This window comes from Fukomys damarensis, unplaced genomic scaffold (assembly GCF_012274545.1).
Source record: "Fukomys damarensis isolate Sample0158 unplaced genomic scaffold, DMR_v1.0_HiC HiC_scaffold_30, whole genome shotgun sequence".
NCBI lineage: Eukaryota > Metazoa > Chordata > Mammalia > Rodentia > Bathyergidae > Fukomys > Fukomys damarensis.
Window position 1 is genome coordinate 65074559 of NW_022900942.1, and position 18132 is coordinate 65092690.

General features: G+C 48.4%; 2 long non-coding RNA genes across 2 annotated transcripts; both read left to right on the plus strand.

The window, feature by feature from the left end:
- The first annotated feature begins 3933 nt into the window (after positions 1 to 3933).
- LOC104872405 lies at positions 3934 to 5786 on the plus strand. Its single transcript, XR_783150.3, has 3 exons — positions 3934 to 4157; positions 5008 to 5124; positions 5647 to 5786. It is a non-coding gene; the product is annotated as an uncharacterized LOC104872405 (long non-coding RNA).
- A 2429-nt stretch (positions 5787 to 8215) lies between these two features.
- On the plus strand, positions 8216 to 17700 carry LOC117283732. The gene is made up of 4 exons (XR_004514760.1): positions 8216 to 8859; positions 11525 to 11629; positions 11949 to 12141; positions 17544 to 17700. It is a non-coding gene; the product is annotated as an uncharacterized LOC117283732 (long non-coding RNA).
- Positions 17701 to 18132: the final 432 nt, after the last annotated feature.

Consider the following 18132-nt stretch of genomic DNA (forward strand, 5'->3'; position numbering starts at 1 on the left):
ACTGCCAAGGCTGGGTTGGAACTTGCAATCCTCCTGCCTCAGCCTCCCAGAGAGACCTGTGACTACAGGCATTCTCCTCCACACCTGGCTCACATCCTCTTTTAGCCTGCCTTCCTGCTCCTTGAAAATACAGCAGATAACACCTTACCATTCTTGTTAAAATTCAACAAGAAGAAGTGGCAACAGCACCACGTGGCACCTGGCCCACCAGGAAGTTTAATAAATATCCGGTATCTCCCTTCTGGACCCGCAGGTCACAGGAGAGACACCACAGGTCAGGTTTTCCTTGTGTCATCCTTGGCCCACTCAGCTTACACTGGTGTAGATAAAGAAACAAAAATTCCCATAAAGATACGAAATATCATCCCCAGAGTGAAGACCTGCAAGGGGAGGTAACAACAGTACCCATTGCTCTCTGGCTCAGGAGCACCTAAGGCTCGCTGCGCAGTCTGGGCTTGGCCTTTCTGGGCCCCTGTGATGGTGTAATTGGATAACCTCAGAGTGACAAGGAGGACGAGGTTAGTTAGGGACTAAACTGGGTTATTACCGTCGTATTTCAGCCCTGGTGTGGTATCTCAGTGGTACACGTCTCCCCACGAAAGTGTGGACCAAGCTTTGGCGTCCAGACACATGCCACTGAGGTACGGTTTTCTCTATTAGCGATCGCTGATCATCCAAAGTGAAGGCCTAACCCACCAGGCAAGCTGCCCGACGTGCGGGCCTTGCAGGTGGGTTGCACTCAGCTTCGGTGTTTGTTCTTCCAGGACACGTGGCTGGTTTAACAGCAACGGCTGCATGAATGGGCTGCAGGTTTGCTTTCTGTGGGGGATGACTGAGGACTTGGTCACGGTGTCTGGGGCTGATGGTGGACACACAGCAGCAGGGCCAGACCCAGCCTGCAGCAGCGCCCTCCGTGTGCCGGCCTCGCTGGCCTGAGCTGCGTGGTCCGGGTGCCTGGCCGCTCGCTGTGCACAGAAGCACTTGCCAGCCCCAACTCTGACCATCATTTCTCCTGTTCTGTTCCCAGTAGCCCTGTGGGGACTGCTTTGTTGTCTAAGAAGCAGTACTTTGACTCCAAAGGAAAGATGGCTGACGATCATGGTGCTTGTATTTAAACTGCTTAAAACTCCCCTGCCATTGAGGTACTGGTTCCCGATAACTTAGTAACGCAAATTCACCTTCATTTCCCCTTCTTTTCTCTGGTATCCTGAAGTGCCTCTTGGGTTTTATATTTTTTAATCCTTTGGGCAGAGGACTTTTCAAAGGTGAAAGGCTGGGAGCCGGCAGTGGAGCTCAGTGGTAGAGCATTCCCTCATGTTTGCCTCACCTCAGTCTGCTGTCCTGCCTGGGTTTGCTGTCTCTCCCCACCTCTCTCCCTCTTTTCTAGCCTCCCTTTGGACTGACAGAGGCACAGTGTTTTGTCTAAGCATCACAGTGTATCTCCACTCTCGTTCTCTCTTCATTATTTTTAGCGATCACTTCGAAGTTTACAATATGCTGCTTTTTCTTATCATATTTTACCTTCACATAGCGGTCTGTCATTTCATGGAAGAGCCTTATGGCCGGTGAAGTCGTTCTCTGCTTCCTGTTCTTTTTCCTGTTGCTGTCATATACTTTGTGATGTCACAAACCTCATAAGGCGTTCGCTTCGTTTATCGAGCCTTTGCTTGGAAGGATCATGGCTCTGGAAGCGCCCTTTCAGGCTGGGTGTTTTCCTTCTTCTCTACCTGCATACTCTGGCCACTGCTCGTTTCTGTGGCTCTGATGAGGTCTTAACTCTTCTTTCAGGGTTCTTCCCCACATGGTGGATCTGCGTTCTCTGCTGCTTAGAGTATTTTCTCTGTCATCTGGTTTCTTTGGGGCAAGTTCATGATATGCTAGGTTGTGGTTTTCTCAGCGCTATGTTGTATGTTTGTTTGTTTGTTGAGTTCTCTGGGTTTCTTGAATCTGACTTACTCGTTTCAACAGATTTGAAAAAATTTCAGCCACTATTTGCTGTAATCTGTTCCACCCCAGCCCCGTCCCAGGACCCTGGTAATAGGTGTCGGCTTGCATGATGCCATCCCCCAAGCCCTGGGCGCTGTTCCCTCGCATCAATCTGCTTTCCTCTGTGAGTTTCAGTTTGGGCATTCTCTGTTGCTTGTCTGCAAATCTATTGATCTTTAGTTTTATAGTTGATTGACAAAGTGGCAGTCCCATCTTGTCCAATTGTCACTGCAGATATTTTTCTTATTTCTTGCCTTTCATTTCCCGTGTATTGCTTTGTATCTTTCTTCTAAAACCCTTAAGTAACCGAGCATATATATGCCCACGCTTCGATGTCCTTGTGTGTTCATTCTCAACTCCGTCATTGCTAAGCCTGTGTCTCATTTCTTGCTTCTTTGCCCAGGTAGTGAGTTTTCAGCACCACCCAGCCTTTCATTTTATTGTTGGTGGTTTTGAGTGCAAGGCCAGGGCAGCGTTTTGTTGGTTTTCCTTCTCAGCGTTGGGGGACAGGCTTGGCGTATCCTTCAGGGGTGATTTAGCTTCTTGAGCCCCAGCCCACAGCCCCCGTTCTCCACAGGGCTTGCTGCTGCCCTGCTCTGGTCTCCACTCTCCAGGCCCCTTGGGAGTCTGGAGAATTGTTCAGCTTCCAGATCCTCTGGTGTTTCTGGCCCAGCTCCGTGAAGTTGACCTGGCACACAGCAACAAAGCCAACAGAACCCAGTGTATGCTTCTTGCAGTCTTTGTCCACAAGGCTCCTTCCTGCTCGTTGCTCTTCTTAGCAAACCCCATCTGTCCGAGTCTCCCTGAAATCTGACCCTGTGGCTCTAGAGCCCCATAGCCCTGCTCGTCTGCAGTGTGCCGGTGACCAGCTGCGCTGACTCCGCTGTGCCCTCTCTCGGGGGTCATGCCTCGGGCTGCCTGTTGCTGCCTGTCTGGAAGCACTTGGGTGGGGAGTACAGTTTCCAGTGGGAAGGCAAATCCAGTCCCAGGCACCCGTCCTGGCCAAAAGCAGCTGTATTTCTGTGAAGACTCCCGAGCATTTTCTCCTAGACATGAACGTGGACACCGAGACCTTCTTCAGTACCTAGAAAGAAGCAATTGAGAGGGACAAAGAGAAGAAATGCCAGGGTCACTCACTGTATGGGAGATCAGCTTGAGATTCGACCCAGAACCCCGGGAAGGAAGGGTGTGACAGCTGGGAGACATGGTGGCTTTGTGGCACCTGCTCTTTCCTCAGCCTTTTTCCAAGTCTTTCACGCATCAGAAAAGGAGGTCAGGGCAGCCCGCCCCCTCAAAGTATTCCGAGACAGCAGTTTCCTCGCTGAAAGCTACAAGGCCCTTGTGTGACGTGTGGGGCGGGTTTCTTTCCCGTCCGAATGTCCATGGCGCTCGAAGCGTCTCCTTAGTCTTCTGCTTCTGGCAGTGCCCACTGGGATCTCTGAAAGCCAGGCACCCTGCTAAGCGTCTGGCGTTCCCACCGGGGTCGGTCTATCCCTGACTTGCGGGGGTGGACACTGCTCTGGAGCTGAAGAGTTTGCTCCTCATCTCACAGCCTGGAAGGGGCAAAGCCAGGATTTGAATCTGTGCCCTTCTCATTTCATGCCCTGCATCTTTCCCTTCGTCACATATTTTCAGTGCTTATCTTACCAGTGTTTGAAGATACTGGGAGTAGGAACCCCACACTTACACAGGGCCTTGTTCACAGAAAGTCCAGAGGAGGAAGGGGTCAGACATATTTTTCTCTTCTTACTCACTTGGAAAAGAAATAGCCCTAAAGTCTTGGGGTTAACTTACAATTAAAACACTTCTTTATCAGCCGGGCACAGTGGCACACACCTGTAATCCCAGCACTCTGGGAGGCTGAGGCAGGCGGATCACACGTTCAAGTTTAACCTTAGGCAACTTAGTGAGACCTGGTCTCTAAAATAAAAGTATTTTCAAAAGAACTGGGAATGTGGCTCAGTGCAAAAGTCCTGGGTTCAAATCTTAGTACCACAAATAAAAGAATACACAACAAAATAACCAGCAAACAACAAAACACTTCCTTATCCAAAAAATTGTTTCCCACATTAACTTCATCTTATGTTTGTCCTCACAAATTGCAGTTGTTGGAATCAGCTGACCGTATATCTCTGTCCTTCCGTAAAACAACAAATGGCAGCAAGGAAAAGGTAATTTTTATTCTGTTATGAACTCCATACCTCGCAGCTCAGATCTGGGGATAATATGTTTTATGATATTTATTCTTTTAAATTGTGCCTATAAATTACCATCTCTTACAAAACTGATTTTTATGTTTTCTGTAACAAACGTTTATTAGCAAATGTCAGCAGTGCTAGACAACTAGCCACTGTTAGATAAATTTTACTGAAATTAGATACACGGCTTCAAATAAGGACCGAAATAGCACGAGGCCCTGTGACAGGGAACTCGGAGTTTCCTTCTCATTTGCTAACCAAATACTGGATGCAGACGAAGAGTCCTCTTCCCATGAAGTCTGTCGATAAGCAGGTGATAAAGCAAGTGAACAGGAAGCCGCTGGCAGGGACGGGCGGAGCTTCTCGTGCTCCCCAGACTTCTTCGGTTGGATGAGAAAAGGCCAGCCCGTGGGGTGGTGATTTCCACGGTCCGTCAGTGTGCTGCACCCGGCGTCAGATGGCCCCGTGCTGGGAGCGGCAGCCGCTTCTGATCACACTCCTGGAAGCCAGGAGCTGGGTAGAAGGGCGCTTGTCAGGCCCGCGGCTAAGCGTAAGGGGGAAAAGCCTGCCTGCTGCAGGAAGCTGCTAAAACTCTGCTTCCGGGAGATTCTTTAGAAGCTTTAATTATTCAATTAAAAGATGCCTCCAGCACTGGGGCAGCTGAGTGGGAGAGGGAGGAGGAGGGGTGGGGAGCATCCTGTTCCAGGCTCTGAGACTTACTTACTAGTCCATGTTTGCAGGGCACAGTGTTTCCACTGCTTGTGGGGAATCGTGCCTGCGTGGCCCATCGCGGTTCCTTCTTCCATCCCTTTGTTTGTAACAGCGCAGTTCACGGCCCCTAAATATCGGGAGCGGCCTGTGTCCACCAACGGATGGACGGGTGAACTTATAAACAGCGGAGCACCGCCCTGCCGTGAAGAAGGATAAACTGAAGTCATCGGTAGGAAAATGGATGCACCTTGAGAGTGTGACGTTAAGTGAAATGAATCAGACACACACGCTTCAGGATCACATGGCTTCTCTTACATGAGAAACCCAAAGTACAAATAACAGTAAAATTATAGATAGATAGTAGGGGCCACCCATGCGGGATCCCTCCTGTCTCTCAGGAGCAATTCCTACCCCCAGTAAAGTTTACTGCTCTAAAAAAGATAGCGGGAAGCAGGGAGACAGAGCTTTCTAAGAGGGAAGGGGATCTAGAGATGCCGGGAGGGAAAGAGGAAACAAGACACAGGATGAAAATGAAATGAAGGGGCGTTGTGTCCCTGCACGAACTCTCACACCTGGAATTCGGAAAAGCACGAAGAGAAAGGACCGTTGTGAAAGGCCGTCGGTACTGGTTTTTTGTTGTTGTTCTTTTTGTGCTTTTGCAGTGCTGGGATCAAATTGTGGGCCACAGGGATATAGGCCAAGGGTCTTCTGCTGAGCTACACCTGTGCTCCTGTCGGTTCTGCGCCTCTAGGGCCGCTGAGGTGCTCCTCGGAGGTTCCTTTTCACTGGCCGGGATCAAGAGAATGTTCAGGTGCCAGGCACAAGAAACACTTCGGTGGTTTAGAACTAAAAGGACTCCGTTCAGAGCCAGCCACTCCAAATCATGTCCGTTATCAATGCTTGCAAAGAAGTCTGTAGAAGGTCAGTCCTTGTGCGATCTTAAAAGTGAGGGCCAAAGGAGGGAAGAGGAAGAAAAGAGCAGGGTAGAGGTTTCTGTTTCTTGAGACAGAGACTCACAAGTAGGATGGAATTATGTTCACACAGTCTTTTGAGATTGGAGAACTTCATCTTATAAGATGGATAAATATCCCCTAAAGTCACTTTCTTCCTCCCTCACGTAGTGGATTAAGCGACCCCACTGAGGAATTGATTAGTAGCCCCTAGCGGCCTGAGCTAGATTCAGGCAGTAACGTGAGAGCCCCGAACTAACTCGGCTGTTTGGGACCTCTGAGCTCCTCCTCTCTCGCAGGACACAGTTATTTTATATTAAACACTGGTGTTGGCCGCAAGGTCCACAGAGGAGCTATCTTGAGACTTCTTGTCCTTGTAATGTGCTTTAAAAAAATCAGTGAGTCCACTCCTGCCAAGGAGGATGTCCAGGGCCACGGGTCAGCTTCCACGTCTCACGGATGGGGGCCTGAAGGAGGGTTACGGATGCTCTAAACTAAGCTAAAATGTTTTTCATCAAGTTAATTCATATAAATATTGTACTTAATATTCATTCCATAAAGTGTCTCTGTGCCCATTAACCACCTTAAGAAGATGTCTGAGCAGGGTAACCCACGGAGCACGCAGTCCTGTGCCTGGTGGTGTAGTAGTTTTGCTGTCTTTTGAAACAGGGCCTCAGGTTGGCCTTGAACTCGCCATCCAATCGTGACAGGCCCAGTGTCTGTGTTTGGCCTTTAAAGCCTTTCAGTAAAGCTCCCTATCTATTCAGTGGAGAAGAGAGGGGACGGCCTTGGTGAGAACTGTCCTTCGGCGGTGCCAGCTGTCCTGAGCCACAGCCTCTCCCAGGCTGATAGACTGCAGCTTCCTTAGGAAGGGGATGGAAGTTGGAGCTGAGACACAAACAGGAAGCACTGCCTGCAGGCACCACCTCTTTAAATGTCCCCGCGCAGTGCACTGGGAAGTCCTTCTGCCATCGTTTGTCTGTGGTCCTGTAGGGCTGGAGGTGACCAGGGCTGCCCTGCAGCTGCCTGGGAAGGAGGGCGCTGATGGACTCCCTGCCACCCCACCGGGCCATGAGGGGGGCACCTTGGCAGAGGGGTCCGTGCTGCCTCCTCAAGAATATCCTCCTGGGGACTTTTGACCTGCCAAAAGCTAAGGTGCAGTGCACTTCCTGAGTCAATAACTTCTTCCTGCAGACTGGTTCTTTCTTTAAAACAAGTGCAAAGGGTGCAAATGGTTGCAAAAGCTCTTTTTAAAAATCCTGTTTGAGGAGGATGCATGAGAGTTGCATATAGTTTTATTTGGGTACATTGTGTCCTGCAACCATAGATGGTATTTTTTTCTTAACCTTTGAAGTAGATTTTTATTATGGTGTGGAAGTGAGTTTCTAAAGCTCAAAAATAGAAGGAAGATAACTAAGTCCTGACTCTGCTGTGAAAAGACTAGTTAAAAAGGGATCACTGCAGATGCTGAAAAACAAAGCCTAGAAGACTTTGGATTCTGATTCCTGTTTTTGTGCTGGAGGCTTGAACTTACCTAATCCGATCTTTCCAGGTAATTGTCTAATTTTAAGGACATCTACCAGAGCAGACCCCCTTATCCAGGCAAGCTACCCAGTCTTTCATGGGATTAATGCATTTCTGGGATCTCGGCCTTTCCTCTGCTTGTCCAGGAATAACCGGTGCAGTGCAAGTGGCCTCCACCTGGTCCTGCAGTGGAACAGAGGTGGACAGGTAGGCAGGGATGGGCAGCCTGCAGCAGCTCTGCCCCCAGCCTGTGGGCCTGCATCTGTCCCCGTCCTGGGTCTTTCCTCCCTCCTGAACCTTCCAGGGCCTCCTGGAAGAGTTACTCAGACCCCAGTTTCATCCTCAGAGCACTGTCATCCATGTGGCCCTAGCCAGTGACCCTTTAGTTGTCCTTCATTTTTTTCCTGGGCCTTGGCCTCTGTGTGAGTTGTGGGATAGAAGGAGGAGCCTTGGGAGAGAGAATGCTGTTCATTCCCTTTCTGGTAGCTTCGACTCCTACACTTCAGTGTTCCGGATTCTTTTTACTTACGTGGTATTATCTTCCTGTTTACCTACACTGTCTATATTGGTTCCTTACTATTTGTAAATTGCCTCACTAGTGTATTTTGTAACCAAGAAGGAGAGTCCACTTTGACCCCAAGTCTGCCGTGGTGAAGCACTGCGTGTGGTACACAGCCTTGGAAGGTGGGCAGGGTAATTCCACCTGGGATTTCAGATGCTGTAGATAAAGCCAACCACATTTCCACCCTGGTGTGTCTGGCTGTTTGGTGTGCTCCTGTGTGAAAATAGAGATGTATTTTGATGATTATTACCAACTTTTTGTTTGTTTGTTTCTGGTACCAGGGATTGAACTAAGGACCTTGCACTGGCGAGGCAGGCAGCAGCACCACTGAGCTAAATCCCCGGCCCAAATGGGCAGACTTTAAATCTCCTAAGCAATAATGAATCTGCATTATATTTACAGTTTGTTTGGAAGTTTCCCGTTCCATGGTTTCCTTTTTGATGGCCCTGAATATAATCTCTGCTTCCCTTTCTGCCTCCCGCCCCAGTCCGTGTGACTGTCCTTCACAAACACATGCAGTTCAGCTGCTGTTCAACTCCAAGCCAGGGATTAACTGAATAGCAGAGGGCTAATCAGAAGCAAATCAACAAGATAAGTCTTCCCATGTTTAGATTGGGACATATAAATAAAGGGCTGTGTTCTTATGACCTTAAAGTAGGGAAGGATCAAACAGGGACCACTTAGCTACCTGGACAGCAGAAACATTTGCAGATTTGAAGACAACGGACACAATAAGGGGAGGGTCTATCAGCAGAGGCCCTGACGGAAGCCAGACCATCCTAGGAGATGAACTAAAAGGAAATCAGCTCCTCTGGATAAGAAGCCGAAGGACCAAGCACGGCACGAAGGCACCTCCGACCCCTGATCAGCTTTGAATCAGTCCAGCTGATGTCAACACAGGCCCTGCTTGGACGCTCTCCAGCAGAGGGTGAGTAGTTCACGAAAGAGGGACACTATGGTTTCAAGGGCAGCCCAGGGCTCTCTGTGAAGGTGTCACCAGTCCTGGATGGGACGTGGCAAGATTGCACCTGGAACAGTCCCGAGTACGCATCTACACGGGAGGAGAGACCGAGAAAGGAAGCTGTGTCAGGGACGCAAAAGCCTGCCAAGTACTGAAGGGCAGAGCGAAGCTATGGAGAGAAACGGGAGAACTGAGTCGATGGACACAAAGCCAGGTGACTTGAGCAGCTGGTGAATGACAGGTTTACCAACTTCAGGAAGTGAGCAGAGCCAACAGGAAGTGCTCTTAGTAGCAGTGAAGACTGGTGTTAAATAATTCTCCACTTGAGTAAATGAGCACAAAGATGTAAACCTTTTCCTTTCTCTTATGAGTACCCATGGTGAAACCGGGGCCAGGCAGGCAAGAATATTTCCTGCTGGGCTGCAGATCATACCAGCTTAGACTGCCCAAGAGTCCAACTTGGTGCCACATGAAAATCACTCTTTGGGATGCAGACGGTCCATTGTATTGTTTTGTTTGTTTGTTTTGGTACTGGGAATCAAATTCAGGACAGTGCACTTGTGAGGCAGGCTGTAACGGACCATTGTTTTCCTTTGAAAGATCTATGGGACTTGGAATGTTTCTGTTAATTTGTACCCTGAAGTGACATTTTACCATCTGAACCGTCCAGATTAGGTGCCTGGTAATGGAGATGCTTTTGTCCTGTTTTTTCCCCTGTTCTGCAGCACAGAGCTCCTTCCAGGCAGGGCTTCCCTGAGCTTGGAGAGGAGTGAGGGATGTGGTGGAAGTCACCAACCAGGCCCTCTGCAGCAGCCCCAGCACTGGCCGGCACCTGGAGCTAGCGTTGTGTGTGTGCTGGGTGGGGCTTTTTAGGAAAGAAGAGTGAAAATATAGGCAGAGCCATGAGTTTACATTTAAAGATTCTTTAAAATCATAATTGCACGTTAGACATTGTCTTCCACTTCATGCTTTGGCAACAGTGAGTTATTCAGTAAATGTGAATTTTGTGACGATGTCGTGGGGTATATCATGTGATCTGCCTTTGGAAGTACCTTAAAAAAAACCACCCTAAAACAATCGTTTTTGTTTGTTGTTTGTTGTTTTTTCACTAGAGAAATTTATGGGCGTCTTTACCAATATAAACTTTCATCCCTTCTAAACAGCTGGCCAATCCCTTCAATAAAAGAAAACAGAAATCAGACCCAGGAAACCCATCTTGTTTTCAAGTGTCTGTTTTCACTCTTCTAGTCTGAGGCACCAAAGCTTCTGTGGCTGGAGACACTTTGCAGGTTTTGTGGGTGTGGCAGGAGTGGTGCCCAGAGGGAGGCACGAGAAGGTGGCTTCCAGACGGACACCTTGGTACGGGGGATTCAGACAGGGCTCTAGGAAGTGCAGGGCACAGGGAGGCGGAGGGAGAGAAGAATCTAAGAAACTCCGGCCTCCAGCCGTCATCCCATCAAAGCTGCTGTGCCTACATCCTTTTCCTTTGCTTGTCTTATGGTGCGGGAGAAGGAACCCAGGGCACAAGCTCTACCACAGAGCTACATCTCCAGCAGATTATCCCTGTCAAATTCTGGATTTCTATACATGTTTTGTTTTGTTTTGTTTTTTAAGTCAAATTCACCCAGGTTGCTCACACACCACTGGCCATGCGGGAAAGCTGAGCTCTCAGTCCTGGCTTCCGCTCCTCAAGTCTCAGCTCCTGAGTTTGCAGGGAGGGCATGCCCGTGTAGTCAGTTCATGGGTGTAAAAGTCCCCCCCCCCACGCCGTAAGCTCAGGAAGCTACAACCACTCAGGTGCTTTACACAGGCAGCTTCCTTAATCTTCACACAAACCGCACGCAGAAGAGGTTTTCCACAGCTTGAAGGTAGGGAAACTGAGGCATGGTGAGGCCCAGTGTCCGGCCCAAGTTCTTACAGTTTAGTGTCAAGGCGAGAAGGGGACCAGTTTGTGTGACTCTCAGTCCCTCTGCCCACACAGTGCGGAATGAAGGACAAAGTTTTTCATCTGCCTGTGCTTTTCCCTCTCGGGATAGGAAACCTCTTCGTGGTTGTGGTGCAGGGCTTTGAACAATGTGGGTGGGCTGTGGTCTTCCTGAGGGGCTCAGTTTCCAGCCCTTTTGCAGGGGGCTTGGAACGGGGCCATGCTGCGGCCCACTTTAAATCGCATTGGTTCCTCTTCCCACTAACATAGACCTTGGTGTGTGCGTGCGCTTGTGTGCGTGTGGTGGTGCTGTGGGGAGGAGGTGGGTGCCGAGAGAAGAGAATGGAGTCACATTTTCCGAAGGAATTTACTGCAGAGAATTACAGCACGTCCTTAACCCTAACTCTACCCGGGCTGACCAACTTCTGTCCACTCTTCGGCCACCGCCCGGTTTGTCAGCGGGTCCCTCCGCCGGAGTCCAGCTGGGGTTGCCCGCTTCCGCTCCTTACTGCACCCCCAGCCCTCCCGGAGTCCCTGACTCCCGAAGGCCCGGTGGCAACGCCTTCCTCCCGGGCAAGGGCACTGCTCTTCCGCGCGGCCTTCGGACGTCCCTTTCCCTTGGCCACAGCTGGCCTTGTTAATTCCTCGGTCAGGCCATCCTCGAGCTGCTTCTGCTGTTAACCTGAGTCCCCGCTCTTCCTCTCCAAGGCTCTTCTTCAGGGATCTGAGTGCACTGGGCGCTTCCCACATCCGCAGCGTGACCTGGCCCTGGGCATCCCTGGGGCGACTCCAGACCCTCAGCGCAGTGGTGAGGTGAGGTGAGGGCCGCGCCCTACAGAGACCACAACACTTTAGGCGGTTTCACATTTTGCTGTTGGCTTCTGCTGAGCACAGCCCTGCACCCAGCCAGGAAGCAGTTGGTCGTCCTATGCATGACCAGCCCAAGTCTCTGGACTTTCCGCTCCTTCCTGTCGAATCTCATCCAGCTATTCTCAGTCCACCAGCCCTGCTCCCTGAGAAACTCCTGATTTTTGGATTGTTATAAGAATGGCCTATGAGACTCAGGGGGGAAATGATCTGAGGGGAAAAAAAAAGTCCCAAGTCTCACAAATTCCTAGCAAATCTTCTCTAGCGATGTCTCTGTGCCGACTGCTGACTCCAGAGCCATCCTCAAGCGGAAGCCCAGCTCCAGAATCCTCCCAACCCAGGACTGCTTCAGCATCCACAGGATGGTGCCCCAAGTGGGACATTCCATGCCTGAGGACACGGGACCTGTCCCAGTCAAACTGCAGGCTCATGAAATTATCCTCAGCTAGGTGTGTAAGGTGTGTATGGAAAATAATAAATGTCCTGTTCAGACTTCAGTACCATCCTCAAAATATTTCATTATGTAGATATTCAGTACTCCCAAATCTGGAAAAAAAAATCCAAAACACTGGTTCCAAGCATTTTAGATTTGGGATAATAAATCAATATTGACACTGTAATTAAAATGGTTAATCGCACAAAGTCTAATTTTAAAGGTGCTCGTGTTGTCGTTGTAACTTGTATTCTGCTTTGAGTAGAGTGGAAGACAAAACTATAAAACAGTTGTTTTTCCTTTTATAGAGTATAATCCTTTATTCTTTGAAAATACATCATTGTCAAAGATAATCAGCAATGCCTGAGTTTATCTTTTGAATCTCTGGCCTGTTCACTGACTGACTCAGACCTCTGCATTTATGGAAAGTCTGCCAAGGATCTTGTCTTGGGCCAGGTAGTTGTAGAAATGTTAAAGATCAGGTTAAATTTCTATATTTTCAGGCTTATTTAGAGATATAACATGCAGTGAATAAAATAATAATGTACATTAATTATGCACATTATCAAGAAGTTCTGTACCTAATCACTGTCAGGGTATAGAGAACTGGGCACAGTGGGAGCCTACAAGGGTACTTCTGAATTGCTATAACCAACCCTATTTCAGTATTTTTCCCTACCTGTCACTTCCGGAAGCTCTAGGGACCAAAGGCTACAACCTTGATAATGTCACCAGTTAGCCAGTAATGTTACAATTGTCCAGAGTGGTTCTCTGAGTTTCCTTTCTATTGAGTAGTGGACATAAGTGTACCTGGAAAGGTGGAGAACTGTGATAGTTACTTGTTTATCATGTGTTTTATATATTTAAACATGTTACATGATTAGGTTCTGATGACAGGATTACACTGACCCATTCTGGAGATAAGGGGCACCTGGGTCTTGCTGTGTACATGGGTTATTTCATCAGTAAGAGGCAGGTTTGTGAGTGGATTCACATGAGTCCAATTGCAAAGCTCTTTCTAAACTTCTGTAATCCCGTGTCCTCCTTGACTCCCACTGATTGGTCTACTTATGGGATCACAACTAGGTCATTACAGATGAATTTCTGCATATTTTATTTGTGTAGGGGTCAGAGATGAGTTTGAAAACAAGCTGAACTGTTAAGGAGCTTTTATATAAGCCAAGAGGTCTGAGACGTCTTCCCAACAACGGGGAAAGCTTCATTAAATTACCCTTAGCATGAAAACAGAATGCTAAGGTTTTCATTTTGACAGTGTAGTTCTTACAAGGATGTGTGGAAAGTATTAAAATGGGAAGAGATAAGAGATTGGAAGATCAGTTAGATGATGCTATAATATATTGTATCATAAATAGACTCTGGGTTCCAATAAAACGGAGTAAGTGGACTTGAGAGATCCATTTGAGGGAGACTCGTGTGTACTTGTGGACCTGTCCAATGTGCAGCACACTGAGGACAGGAGCACAGCATTGGGAATGGACAGTGTTATGGGAGGGTCTGAGGTCACTATGAGTAGAGAGACACTGCCCCTTTGGGGGTCGAGGCTCTCCTTAGCTTTCTTCCAACTGATGGCCATCTAGGGACTCCTTTGGGATGCAGATATTTTCCCTGCAGCACCATGGTTCTAACCATCCTTTCAGGCAGTTCCCCTGGACAGTGGTTACGCCATTAGCCCCTGACTCCTATTGGTGACACTGTAGACCTGGGAAAGGTTCTGTTGTTATACATTGGCTAAGGATTGGCAGAGTCTAAAGATGGGGAGAAGCCATTCACAACTTGCTTGTTTGATCGGAGGTCTCAGCTTCTCTTTAGGATTTATTTCCCATAAAGTTGAAGTGTTATCTTTTTAATTTCAAAATAAATTAGTGCAATGATGGAATGACTGGCAATCCCTCCATGAGCTCCAGGTTTCCTGTAAGAAGTCTTGGAGAGTTTATTGGCAGGATCCTGTGTCTTACAACTATTGAATTGACTGTTTGCATTGCCCACTCACAGGCAGCTTTCTGGCAGGAGTCACTATCGGAGAAGCAAAAATACAGCAAGTGCCCTGTGAAAAAGTGCCCAGGACAGGCATGGGCAGCAGTTCTGACTCTTGATTCTGACTGCCTAAGTTTGAGTCCTACCTTTTCCTATCTTCAGGGCAGTGATAATGCTCTTTTAGTATGTCTCTTTATCTATAAAGGGGATTATGACAGCATTTCTCATGGAATTATTGAGGGTATCCCACAGGAATCTTACCAGTGTGGACCATGAGCCAGTGTTGCCTATAATTACTTAACTCGAATGCATTGCACCTAGACTCCGTGCTCTCCTTTATTCCATTTCCAGTGACTTCATGAGTGCTGCACTTCCCGGAAGCATTTCCATGTGACTGTCCTGAATCCGCGGCAGTTCCTAGCGAGGTGGAATCGTGCAGAATAGATTTTCTGTCACTGAGGGATGTTGGACTCTCACATCCGGTCACCGTAATGGACCGGGGGGACCATGCTTCCTGGCATATCACTCCCTTCCTCTTCAGATTCTCACCCTCCTGGTGGTGCACCAGCCTGACTGCACCTTGGACAGGGCTCAGGGAATCCCAGTGACCTTTGGGAATTCCGGTGTGGTTGTTTCCTTTGTTCTTTTGCTCATGCTGGTGCATGAAGACTGCTTGCCTGCATGCCATAGATGTGTTTCACCACAGCCCATAATGTAGCATCATGCAGGCCTGAGGGACCTCCCAGTGGGACCCTGGATGACAAACACCAGGTTTCGTTTGGGTCCAGGGACACTCGAACGGTGCACTGTGTATGAGGTAAAGCAACCCAGCCCCATGTCCTGTGGAAATCCCCCCAAAGCACGGGGTTAAGATAAAGACTCCTCCTCCAGGGAGCTCATGAGTTGTGGGATTTACATGATAGAGAAATGAATAATGGTGCTGGTAACACAATCATTTTCAGGAATTCACTATGTCTATCACATTTCTTTGCATAGACCAGATAGCAGGAGGCTCTACCTTTGCATGCATGTGCTTGGTTTTTACAAGCTATGAAGTATGATAAAAAATTTAAAAATTATTATACCATGCTCATATTTACAAGGAAAAATATAATAAATGTTTAAGTTTTTAAACATTTATTACAGGAAAAGACACATTGTCACTGATCCCCCTCAAAATGCTCCCTGTCACTTGGAACACACTTATCCCATCGCCCCTGCCTCTTACTTCTGGAAGTCCTCTTTCGCAAGTGTCTTTTCATGGCTGCCTTGATGTCTTGAATCAACTCGGCAATTTCCGTCAGAGAGAAACACAATGGCAATGTCCTCACCCACTTCATTTACCAGATCTGGCACCGTGTGTGTTTTCTACCCGGCCCCAAGGTCAAATTGACCACGGAAGGTGAACACTGAATTGATTTAGGACATCCTGGTAGCCACAACAGTGCAGCACAGACACTCAGGAAAGAAGGCTCCAGGACTGCCTCAGAAAGTAGCAGGAACAGTGGGATAAGTGTGTTGGAAATGAGAGGCAACACTTTGAGGGGGTTACTGTCAGTGTGTCTTTGCTGTCATCAATTTTTCAAATTTTAAACATTTACCATATTTTTAATTAAACACGAGCATGATGTTCATGTTCTGGGTTTTCCATTTTGTTTCCATCAGAATTCCTCTAAGTCTCTGTGTGTAATTCCAGAGTTCAGAAATGCCAAGATCCCCTAAATGCACTTTATATGAATCTTGACTACCCAGGTGCCCGGGTGGGTTGAGCTCGTGTTCAACTGCTTGATAGTTTTCTCGTGCAGTAGGAATGTTTGCCTGTTCTTGTTCATATTTTAAACGTCTTTCTCATTTTCCAGAAAGATGTGTCAGGTAATGAGGGACTTGTGCAGGCCTCTGGAAATTCTTTCTTGCTTTGAATTACCCTGGCCTATGTGTCTTTCTAACAAAATTCTGGAGAACTCGAGTGTCACTAACAGTGAACCTCAGGGCCCTTAGCATATTTAAGAGAACAGATAGGACTCTGGGGTGCCCCAGTGGTACCGTGCCTGCCATGTACAAGGCCCTGGGTTCAATCCCCAGCCCCGCAAGGAGGCAGGAAAGGAGGGAGAGAGAGCTGCACCTGCAAGGCCATCACTGGCCAGTGCCAGCAAGTCCTGTTCAGCTGGAACTGTGCCTTAACCCAATATTCGCTTACACCATTTCAGCTGGGGAAGCTGAGAAAATCGATCAGTCTTGCAGTGCACATGGATTTCACAGCCACAGAATGTCAGTTTCTTTATTTCTTGCCATATATTTTATATTCTAATTCGGAGCCCTCCATTTGAACAGACTGTAAGAAAACTTAATCTGGTTGCACCCCAAATCCAGCCAGCTCGGTCCAATTTCACACTTTTGAAGTTGCTCCTGGGTGAAATTGAGGAATATAAACGACTTCCCCCCCTGTGGCCCCACTGAGGCCAGCAGGGCCCTCACAGCAGTGCTGGGGGTGGGGACCCAGGGCAGCTGCCTGCCCTGAGCTGAGCTCCGGCCCCTCTACCCCTCCGCCCTGCCGTCCTGACCTTGTCTCCAGCCCACTGTCCCTGCCCTCTGGAAGCCAATCAGGGCCTCTCTCTGCACCCCGCAGGAGTGCGTGGACCCCACACCCTAACCCAGACCAAGCTGCCCTCACACGGGCTCTGTCATCCTGTGATGATCTTCTTCCTCTCGGGTTTTTTTCCCTTCTCTTCTGATCAGAGCAGGATGGTGTAAAACTTGTTCGGCCAGTCCATATCTCTGCAAAGCTATTTTTGTCTCTCATTTGAACTACAGCCAAGAATCTGGAATCTTTGTTTGCTGATTTTTTCCTTCCCGATAATTCTCCCTGGGCCTGTGGTGAACTAGCCGTGCCCTGTCTCTGGGAGGATGGGGAGGGAAAGGGCAGAGGCGAGGTGTCCGTCAGCATCCTGACCTTCATGCTGGTATCCAGCCCCCAAACCTGACTCATCCACCCAGGTCCTGAGGAGTTTCTGCCTTCCCCGAAATGACAGCCATGCGCAAGGCCCTCCCATGAACCAGAGCCTTGCTTGTCGCCTTGGCCGCACTGCACTCAAACTTCTGGGCTCAAGACTCCTCCTGCTTCAGCCTCCCAATTAGCTGAGACTATAAGCATTTGCCATCTCCATGCAGACTTCTAGTTTTAAAATGTTTTCCTGAGGAATTTGATTAGAGTATTCATGAGGGGTCCATTAGTGCCTGCATGTGTGTGTGTGTGTGTGTGTGTGTGTGTGTGTGTGTGTGTGTGTGCGTTCATGTGTGTGTGTGTGAGGTCCCTCCAAATTGTAGAGTTCCACATCCTTGGATTCAACCAACCTGAGAATGAAAATATTTAGAAAAACCCTGTGCCTATCCTGCCTTAGTCAACCTTTGGTGATTTTTCTGTAAACATTGCAGAATACCAACCACCCACGTCGTGTTTCCACTGTGTTAAGTATCAAGCTGGTCCAGAGCTGATGTGCCCCGGAGCTTCCGTGCAAACACTGAGTACTGGTGACCAAGAGGATCCCAGAACCACAGCCCAATGGATACTGAAGCCCAACTGTGTATATATGAGGGGATTAAATTCCTATAATATTTATGTGTAAGTTATAAAAGTGTGCACATGTATGTTTATATAAAATACACGTGGACCTAGTGTGTATATGTGGGTCATAAACTTAGAGCATATTGTGCACATTGTATATACAGTGGGTGCCCACACACACACACACACATTTCTTGGACAGACTTCACCTGGATCTTTCTAGGAGCTGCTGCGTCATGGTGCACACTTCCATCCTTTTCCTTGGCTTCGCTTTCTTCCCCTTGGTATTGCACTGAAATTGCACGAAGGAGTTGGAGGTTTCAGGCAGGGCCCTGTGCCCAGCATGACCTGGTCTCCTTGCCCCTGGCAGCCCCAATTTCCAGTCTGTTCCTCCAGGAGGCTGCTGTCCCGGGCTGGGCATTCTGCCTGTGCCCCTGGCACTCAGTTTGTTCGTTTATC